This window comes from Mus pahari, chromosome 1, assembly GCF_900095145.1.
Source record: "Mus pahari chromosome 1, PAHARI_EIJ_v1.1, whole genome shotgun sequence".
NCBI lineage: Eukaryota > Metazoa > Chordata > Mammalia > Rodentia > Muridae > Mus > Mus pahari.
Window position 1 is genome coordinate 56,102,064 of NC_034590.1, and position 9,841 is coordinate 56,111,904.

The 9,841-nt window shown below is 44.6% G+C and overlaps 1 long non-coding RNA gene across 1 annotated transcript in view; it reads left to right on the plus strand.

The window, feature by feature from the left end:
* The window catches only part of LOC110325441, a 77,470-nt gene that overhangs the window by 29,245 nt on the left and 38,384 nt on the right, over positions 1 to 9,841 (plus strand). Inside the window, exon 2 of the long non-coding RNA XR_002380739.1 lies at positions 8,967 to 9,111. This is a non-coding gene — a long non-coding RNA (uncharacterized LOC110325441). The remainder of the gene's footprint in view (positions 1 to 8,966; positions 9,112 to 9,841) is intronic.

A 9,841-nucleotide genomic window follows, 5' to 3' on the forward strand; every position in this document is an offset into this window, starting at 1 on the left:
AGCCTCACAAGAGACAGCTATATCAGGGTCCTTTCAGCAAAATCTTGCTGGCGTATGCAATAGTGTCTGCGTTTGGTGGCTAATTATGGGATGAATCCCTGGGTGGGGCAGTCTCTGGATGGTCCATCCTTTCGTCTCAGCTCCAAACTTTGTTTTCTATGGTATCTCCTGCACCTGAGATTCTCTCTTCTGTTTCTTGTATTCTCTTGGTGATGCTTGCATCTATACTCCTGATCTCTTCCCTAGGTTTTCTATTTCCAGGGTTGTCTCCCTTTGTGATTTCTTTATTGTTTTTCGTTCTATTTTTTGGTCTTGGATGGTTTTGTTCCTTTCCTTAGCCCATTTGATTGTATTTTCCTGTAACTCTTCAAGGGATTTTTGTGTTTCTTCTTTAAGGGCTTCTAGCTGTTTACCTGTGTTCTGTATTTCTTTAAGGGAGCTATTTATGTCCTTAAAGTTCTCTATCATCATTGTGAGAAGTGATTTTAGATCTGAATCTAGCTTTTCAGTTGTGATGGTGTATCTAGGACTTGCTATGTTTGGAGAATTGGGTTCTGATGATGCCAAGTAACCTTGATTTCTGTTGCTTATGTTCTATGCTTGCCTCCTGTCATCTGGTTCTCGCTAGTGCTACCTGCCCTGGCTATATCTGACAGTAGCCTGTCCTTCCTATGATCCTGGTTGTGTCAGAACTCCTCAGAGTCCAGATGTCTCTGTGATCCTGTGATTCTGGGAACCTGTGATCCTGTTATCCTGTGATCCTGAGATCCTGGGTATGTCAGAGCTCCTGGTAGTAAAGCTGCCTTTGGGACTCTGAGATTCTGGTGTGACCAAGCCCCTGGGATCCTGGGATCCTGGGTGTGTTAGAACATCTGGGAGTAGAGCTTCTTCTGGGTGTTGTGGGACTGGCTGTAGAGTTTGGGTCCTCAATGCTCCAGCCCAGACCAGAAGGAACCCATGCCACTGGTCAGGCAGGGTTCCTGTTTCCCTGGATCTGCTGCTCCCAAATATTCCCAGTGGTGTTGGGACAGATGTTGTGTCCTCACCTCTGATACTATGATCCTTGGGCATATTGGAGAGCCTGGGAGTGGAGCTTCCTGGGTGTTGTGGGACTGGCTGCAGAGTTTGGGCTCAAGCTTGTTTTGTTTTTCAAGACAGGGTTTCTCTGGTTTCTCAGAGTTGCCCTGGTTGTCCTGGAACTCTCTCTGTAGATCAGACTAGCCTTGAACTCAGGGATCTGCCTCCCAAGTACCATGTGTAGACCTCTTCAACAAGGCTCCAGGCTCAAAGAAACTTCAGCAGCTCAGAGTCATCATCTACTCTGACATGGGAGAGACCAGTCAGACAGGTTCTTTCTGTGAGGAAATGGGTCCTTAGCCTGGGGCAGCAAAGAAATCATGGCAAGAGACAAAGACAGACCACAGCTGAAGGCCATAAGCCCTGGGCACTCTTCTCAAAGGCAAGGGCCCTTTTGTGCCCTCCTTCCAGGCTTCCTGCCCTAGCCAGTCACATTAGGAATTATTAAAGCTCACAAATCTCTTGCTTTTTCCCCACTCAGCTTTTAGAGCTAATGCCAAAAATTCAGTCTCCCTGCTCCATAGCCCCTGGAGCACAGCCCCTGGTGTACAGTTGTTTTAGAAAACTCTACTGGAAAGGCCTTTCCTGATAAGATCCACCTTAGCATTGTCTTCTGACTCTGGGTGGTGGGGCTGGTGGAGAGAGAGAATATTTGAAAGCCCTTGGATGGTACTAATAGCCCATCTCCAGCACACTAACCTACTTTCTAGGCTTTGTAACAGCCTCCTCTAGTTTCATACCTAAGGACTACTGCTACTTCAGGAAGGTAGCTGAGCTTTCATTTATAGCCTTCCCTCAACAGTATTCACTTTGAAAATAAATCTACCTGTGGTGGTTTGGATGGCAATGTCCACATAAGCTCATATATGTAACTGTTTGGTTTCCAGTGGTGGACTGTTTAGGAAATATTAGGAGGTATGAGCTTGGTGGAGGTGTGTTGTGGGGGTGGAGTTTCAAGAAGCCTAAACTAGGCCAAGCCCCCCCCCCCTTTTCTGTCAAGTGGTTGTGGATCAGATGTAAGTTCTCAGCTATGCCTCCAGCACCATGCCTGCAACCATCTTTGCAGCTATGATCATGGACTCACTCTTTAAAACTGTAAGCAAGACTTTAATTAAATGTGTTCCTTTCTAAGATGCTTTGGTTATGGTGTCTCATCATAGCAATAGAACTGTAATTAAGACCCTACCTCACATTGTCTTATCTTGAGTAAGCCATGTTGGGACCCTGTTTGGTATAGCTGGAGATGGTTGTATCATGGGAGAGAGATGTCACCCTAACTCTCATGGTACCAGTAGGGCAAGGCTTATCTGAATCAAGCATTGGATCACACAGCACATACCACAAAGATCTGTCTCCTTTAAAGAGATGAATATGGGATGTTGGAGGTTTTCCCAAGTATCAGCTAGCCCTGGGAAAAGAAAGGAACACTCCTCCAGGCAGAGGTGAGCAAAAGCTGAAGCCCTTTGGTGTGTGCATAGTACAGAATAGCAAGATTCCCATATAACTGAGCAGCAGTTCAGTGACCCACCCAGTTCCTTCCAGCTTTGAAGCTGTGAGGCTACAAACAGCTCCTGCTATTTAGTAAGTATTTAGTAAGAGTCCCTAGTATGTCTTGGGTGCTAAGTTACCATACAGGGTTTTATTATTTGTCTGAATGGAAGCATCCAGACAAGTCACAACCATCTGTGGTACTTGGTATTGCTATCTTTCCCAGCAAGGTTCACTTTGTCTGGGGAAGGGGGTCTCCATCTAGGTGGACAGGCCACTGCTCCAGGGCTCAGGCTTCTCTAGTACATACTCACTCACTCCTCCAATAGGCCAGTCACCTGGCTGGGCAGTAGCAGCACAGGTCAAGAGGATCCAGACATTTTGCACCCTCTGAGAGTGAGAGAATGGAAGGGAGGGGGAGGGGGAGGGGGTGGGGGAGGAGGAGGGGAGGGGGAAGGACAGAGGGAGAGGGAGAGGGAGAGATTGATTGTGTGGGGTGGAGCAGCTAGCTGGTGGTAAATGTATTAATTAGGAAGAGGAAATATTGGCCCTTCCTTTGGGGCTTCATTTTCATCGTTTGACTTGGCTAACTGTGACTGACCTTGTGGATGTAGCTGGGTGGGGGTTGGGATAGAATCTACAAATGATGACAGCTCAGAGATTCAGAAAAGTCAACATGCAGATTTCCTAGGCATGCATATCCTAGAAGCAGATCCTGAAGCCAAGAGTGAGAATGTAAATGTCTGATGAGGATGTAAAAATCCCAGCCCTGGGTCACGGGAAGTTCGGCTGACACAGAGCAAATCACTTTCATGGGTAAAAGGCAATGAGGTATTGTTGGATACTGGCTGAAAGGGCCTGGGTAGAGCCTTAAGGAGTCCCTATGACAATTATGGTGGCCTGGGTTTTAGGCAACAAGGAATTCCTAGGCTGACCCTTGAGGTAGGGACGGAAGAGGATTGTCATGAGGCTTAATGGCAAGACAGGAGAATTGAGGAGAGTGACATGTGAGGCCATGGTTCAAGGATTTACTCCAAGCCTCTCACTAGAAAGAGACTAGGGTCACTGCTTGCTCGATTACTGAGCTTGGCTGTGCAATGGTCTCTGCTACAGCGAGGCACTCAGCAATAAACCAGAGTAGCCGGTCTGCCTCCACTCTCCAGAGCTTGAAGCTGCCTTTCCTGTTGCTGGCAGAATGACTGACTTTGCAGCCCAGGTGTGGCTGAGTCAGCAGGTCCCTAGGTGTGAGTGGCCTGGCCTGGATATAGGGGTGGACTGAGAGCCTGACTGACGAGCCAGTTCCTTTGTGCAGCAGACTCTGTCTCTCCCCCTCTGACAGGTCCAAACTGCCTATTGAACATGTTGCAACAAAGAATGTAAAACCATATTTGTTAAACCTATCCCCATCAAACTTTAAATAAATGAGACTCAAACTATAATATTTCGGCTTTGTATAATTACTGGGGGATTACCCCTCATCAAAATCTCTTAATGTTAGTCTCTCTACTGGCTCAACTCTGCTCTTCATATACTTGATGTTTGAAATCCTCTGGGTCACTTCTGCTGTAGCACTCTGGTGTCCTCGGGAGGCATATCATTCTGGCATGTGCTGTTAGTCCATGATAACTCCTGGAGACCTCCTGTCCTCCCATCTTCTTCTCTGTGCTCCTTCTCCCTCCTCACCCCCTCCTCAGCACCTACCTATGATCCCCAACTGGATAACTTGAACTCCACCTCTCTGTGGTCCCCACAGTTATTGTATGTCACCAGTTTTATTTAACCAATGGGGAGTTTTAAATTAAGGAGCAAGGTTTACATAGTATCACTTGGTATATATAAGGATCTGCTCATCTGGGGACAACCAGATCTTGGGAGCCATTTTATTTAGCATTTAAATAGAAGCAGAGCCAGAAGAACCCCTATAAAAGAACACAGACTTGAGTTTGACCAACTGTCTCCGTTTACCTGGGACTGGCCTGGTTTTTATCACTATCCCTAGAAACCTCTGTAGAATAAAATGATGAGGTTCAAGGATTGAGATTCTTGACAAGAGTAAAGAGTGGCCAGGTGTAAAGTGAGCTATTGATGGTGCCAAGATGAAGCCCTAGGGCTTCATCATCCATGCAAATGAGGCCAAGTTGGTGTTTGTGTCTAACTCCTCTGAAGAACCACATGGCTGGGCATTTCGGAAGCAATTAATTAGCAGCATCTCTGACCTAAATACCTCCAATTCTGGTTCATTAGTCATCTTCATCTATGAGGAAATCCATTGAAGGAAAACATTAAGATGAAATAGTACAGGCAGAGTAGAGTAGATCATATCTGTAAACTCAACCTCAAGGGAGGCTGAGGCAGACAGATTGTGAGTTTCAAGCCAGTCTGGGCTAAGTAGTGAGACCCATAATACAAACAAACAAACAAAACCTTATATGGTGACTTAGTGCCTAAGACATACTTGGGACTCTTACTAAATACTTACTAAATAGCACATGAAGAGTCAGGGTAGCCTTTGCAGAAACAAGGAGCCAAAGGGGCAGCAAAAAATGGTGGGCCTGGTAATTTTGAAAGCCATTAATTCAAAACAAGAGGGCCAGAATAGGCAGCATAGGGAATCTGGTTTCCAGCAACTCCACAGGAAGCATCCAGACAAGTCACAACCATCTGTGGTACTTGGTGTTGCTATCTTTCCCAGCAAGGTTCACTTTGTCTGGGGAAGGGGGTCTCCATCTGGGTGGACAGGCCACTGCTCCAGGGCTCAGGCTTCTCTAGTACATACTTGCTTACTCCTCCAATAGGCCAGTCACCTGGCTGGGCAGTAGCAGTACAGGTCAAGAGGATCTGGACACTCATATATGGGTGTGTGTGGGGGAGTTTGGTCTGCACATAGATGTGTGTACACACACAAAATCTTGTCCATCTTTCTCTGTCTGTGCAGAAGGTTAAATGTCAATGCCAAGGCCTCCTGAAGGCTGTGGTATAACCTGAAAGCTATAAACCAGCTCCTGTAGAGCAGCCAGAAGGATACCATAACCTGGATGGCATGGATCCACCCTGTGGCTCCTCTTTGAGTCCTGTGCACCTGCTTCCTTGCTCACCTGCAGGCTCTGGGCCTGTCTCCAGACATGAATGCTGGATGCTGCTGGCATGTGCGTGTTCCACTTGGCTTTCAGCCTCTCCTGTGCTGGCACTGACTCACTCTCAACTCCACCCTCTCCTGCCCTCCTGACTTTGATGCCTACCAACTCATTAAATGTTTATATTGCAATACTTCCTCTGTGCAGGCAATGGGCTAGGTGCTGGGCTTCTTGGTAAACAAGACGAGGGCCTATAAACACTCATTATGGAGGAAGAGGAGACAATAACCAGTCAATTATATACAATGTGATAAGTGCCTGTGTGGCATAAGTGGCTGTAAGGCTAGGTAGAGATTAAAGGTGGCAGATGAACCAGGAGGCTGCAGTTTTGCTTCTCAGTTATAGGTTGTGCTATGAATTACAGCTTTATCCACTTGACCATTTAGTCTTACCATCCATCCACCTATCTGTCCATTTTCTCCTTCAGTAACTATTGGAGCCCTTACTGAATGCCAGACATGCTGTCCTGGCATTATGTCCTGGAATTATGATTCAAAGGATAGGCTCCTCTGTTATACCAGACTTTTGATTTCCCAAATGTATTCTGCTTTTTCCTCTCTGACAACATCCATACTCACTGATTCCTTTGGCTAGCTTATCCCTGTCCACCTAGGTTAGGTTATTTCCTTCATTCTTTAACGCTCCTCAAAGGTCATCTCTTTAGGGACAGCTTCCCTGGCCTCTTCACCAATGGGGGGGGGGGCGCCCATTGTGATGCTTTCACACCACCCTGTAATTTTCTTTCATAGCATCTTTGATTATGCATTTATAAGGGGAACTGTTTTACTAGTGTCCATCGTGTCTGCCAGGGACTCATTTATTATAGTATTTATGCTGTCTAGCACAGAGCAATGCATTCAGTAACATAAGTTGAAGTCGTAGATGAATGGGTGGACAGTGTTGCTGGGTGGGTGGGTGGGTGGTTTGCTGACTGGCTGGCTGCGGAGATAGCTGGTTGTGTGAGTAGATGAATGGGTGGATGCATGAATGGAGAGATGAAGGATGTTTGTACTAGAGCAAAGGCAGAATGAAGGCCAACTAAAAGATTGATCTAGTATCAAGGCAGAGCTAGTTGAAGATTAGGAAATAGGCCCCAGTGGAAAAGAAGCAGAGCCAAGGAAGGTTTAGCAGGAGATGGTCTGCCCAATTTGGTCTGTGGTTGTAGGATGTGGCCTGCTTCAGGAGTGAAAGAGAGACAGGAATGAGTGACAGGTGTTAATCAGGGTTCTCACTGATGGCTAGAACACTGAAAGTAAGAGAGAGTAATCTGAAGGAATAGAATAAAAAAGATGACCCTGTGAATCTGAAGTCTCTGTTGGAGCAAAGAAGTGAAATTTAACATTTTTTTTCTGTTTGTTTGCTTTTTTTTTTTTGGTGGACCACACCATGGTCTAATTGTAGGTGTTTGGAATTAGCACAGCAATATCTGACATGGTGACTTAATGGTCCCCGTTTCCTTGCATCTGTTGTTATTACTGTAGCCCCAAAATGCATCTAGCATTTAGTCCCTCTCCTAAACTGATGTGACACCGTTTATATTTTACCATACGGCTAAACATTCAAGGCTCACACATTTTCCAAACTCCAAGGTTTGGGTGCCTGACTACACCTGTGTCATTTAGTTGCTTTTCTTTCTGACTTGGAAACGAATGACATAAAGAATCAACAGGCTCTGAGAATCCAGTCAGCTGAGGGAGGCAGTGGCAATGTCCTCCACAGCCAGTAGAGGCTCGAGTGACAGCTGCATAGGCTGTAGCACATCTTACGCATGTTATCAACAGCCCCAATTCTACACTTTTGTCCACTGGTCCCAGCTCCGTGGAGTGCTCTTTCACATTGTTCTTTGCTGTTCTTGGTTGTTTCTCATATTCTATGAACTACTTAATATATAACAAACAAGAAGAGAATAGCTTTTTTTTTCCTGCACAAATTCACCAGTAATGTCTTCTGTTGCTTTTAGCTGGGCACTTGGTACTACATAAACCTCCACGTATAGGTCAGATCCCACTTGGACTGACAGGAACGGGGCTTAGGAGATCTAGGCCACAGAGATCATGGAGCAGGCTAACGTCAGGGGAGTATATTGTTCTGCAAGTTTTTATCTTGCAAGGCAGGAGGCAAGGCAGATAGAGAGGAACTTTCCACAGGAACAAGAGTAGTAGAGCTCTAGTTCCAGCCAGTGGAGGTCCCTGCGTTGTCTAGAGTTTGCTGTGTAGGAATTAACTCCTAGTCCAACAAGTAAGCCCCTTGCTTCTTCAAGCCCCATTCTCCTTGGGCTGCTGTCCTGTTGCTTCTTAAATGCACTGGCCTTGTCTTCTTAAGGCTGCTGCAGATGACATCTGACATTATGATGACAATTACAACACCCACCTGTTAAGAAGAGTAATGTCAAGTATGTGCCACCAATGGCACCCTCCTTAATAATCAATGCCCTTCTGATACGATCAGCCTTTCATAATTGCAACAGGCATTTCCACCATACAATTGTTTTTTTTCTCAGTGAACCCAGAATCCTTCTCAACCCAGTGTGCAAACAGTCCTGGATAATTTCATCACAATTAACTCATGAGATGTTGCTCTAGTCTTGATAGATTATGAGTTAGCTCATGAGGTGTATCCTGCTAACTAGCTCTGGCCAATGGTTTTAGGTTCACCCAACTTATTATTTTTGTGCTTGTGATATCAAAGCTTCAACTCAAGGTGTTACAGATTCTAACAAGCATCTATCATTGACCTACATCTCCAGATTCCTTTCTGCTTTTCATAAAATTAAATATTTTTTTAAAAAATTAAAATATAATTACATCATTATCTCCTCTTTTCCTTTTTTGCCTCTTAATTTTTTTTTTTTTTCGAGACAGGGTTTCCCTGTGTGTAGCTATGGCTGTACTGGAACTCAGAAATCCTCCTGCCTCTGCCTCCCAAGTGCTGGGATTAAAGGTGTGCGCCACCACTGCCTGGCTTTGCTTCTTAATTGGATCAAACTTTTACTAAGATACTCTCCTCGGCCTTGAACTCACTCAGTACTGCGTAACTTGTGTCCTGGTTTGCTTTTTGTTTCTGTGATTAATACCATGACCAAGAATAACTTCGGGAGGTATTGGAGAGTTTATTTCACATTGCAGATTACAATCCATCACTGAAGAAAGTCAGAATGGGAAAGAATGCCAGAAGTGCAGGAACTGGAAACAGACCACAAAGGAACACTGCTCACTGGCTTGCTCTGAGGCTTATGTTCAACTCCTTTCCTTATTTATCTTATCTTAGCCTAGGCCTATCCATCTGTGGATGATAATGCCCACAGTGGACTGGGCTCTACTGTATCAATTTGCAATCAAGAAAATGCCACATGGATATGTCTGCAGGCCAGTCTGATGGAGACAGTTCCTCAACTGAAGTTCCTTCTTCCAAGGTATGTCAAGTAGACAACCAAGATTAGCTATCACAGTTAGAATCCTCCTAGCACAGCTTACTTGGTAGCTAGAACTCCAGGCTTGTGCTATAGGTCCAGCTTATACAATATTTCAATTTTTGTTGCCTTTACTTTTCTTGCTAGTTTTGTGTAATTTAGTCTTTCCTCAGGATCCTTAGGGACTTGGGTTTGGGATTTCTAAAATTGGCCAGATTTGTAGATGTTCAGTACCTTATATAAAACTGCATTGTCTTTGCATTTGGCTTAAGCACATCCTCCTATATTCTGTTATTACAAAGTTATCTCTAGATTATTCTTAATGCTAGCCATGATATAATGGCAAGGTAAGAAACCTGTACATGTTTGCTACTTTTGTTTATTTTAGTTCTTGGAGACATGACCTTGCTATGTAACCAGTTTGGTCCCTCACAGTAATCCTCTTGCCTTATCCTCCTCAGTGCTGGGATTATAGGCATGCATCACCATATCAGAATTATATATTTTTTTCTAATATTTTAAGTCTCTGGTTGATTAAATCAGTAAATGTGGAATGCACAGACATGGAGAGCTGACTGACTCGTTTGATAGCAGGATTGCTTTAGCAGTGAGAAAACTAATATCTCAATAAGTTAAGTGAATTAGTTGATCAAAATTACCTATATAAATTACCAAGGTTAGGACTTGAACTTAGGTTTCTTGGTTATAAATCCAAAGTCTTTATCTCTATCAA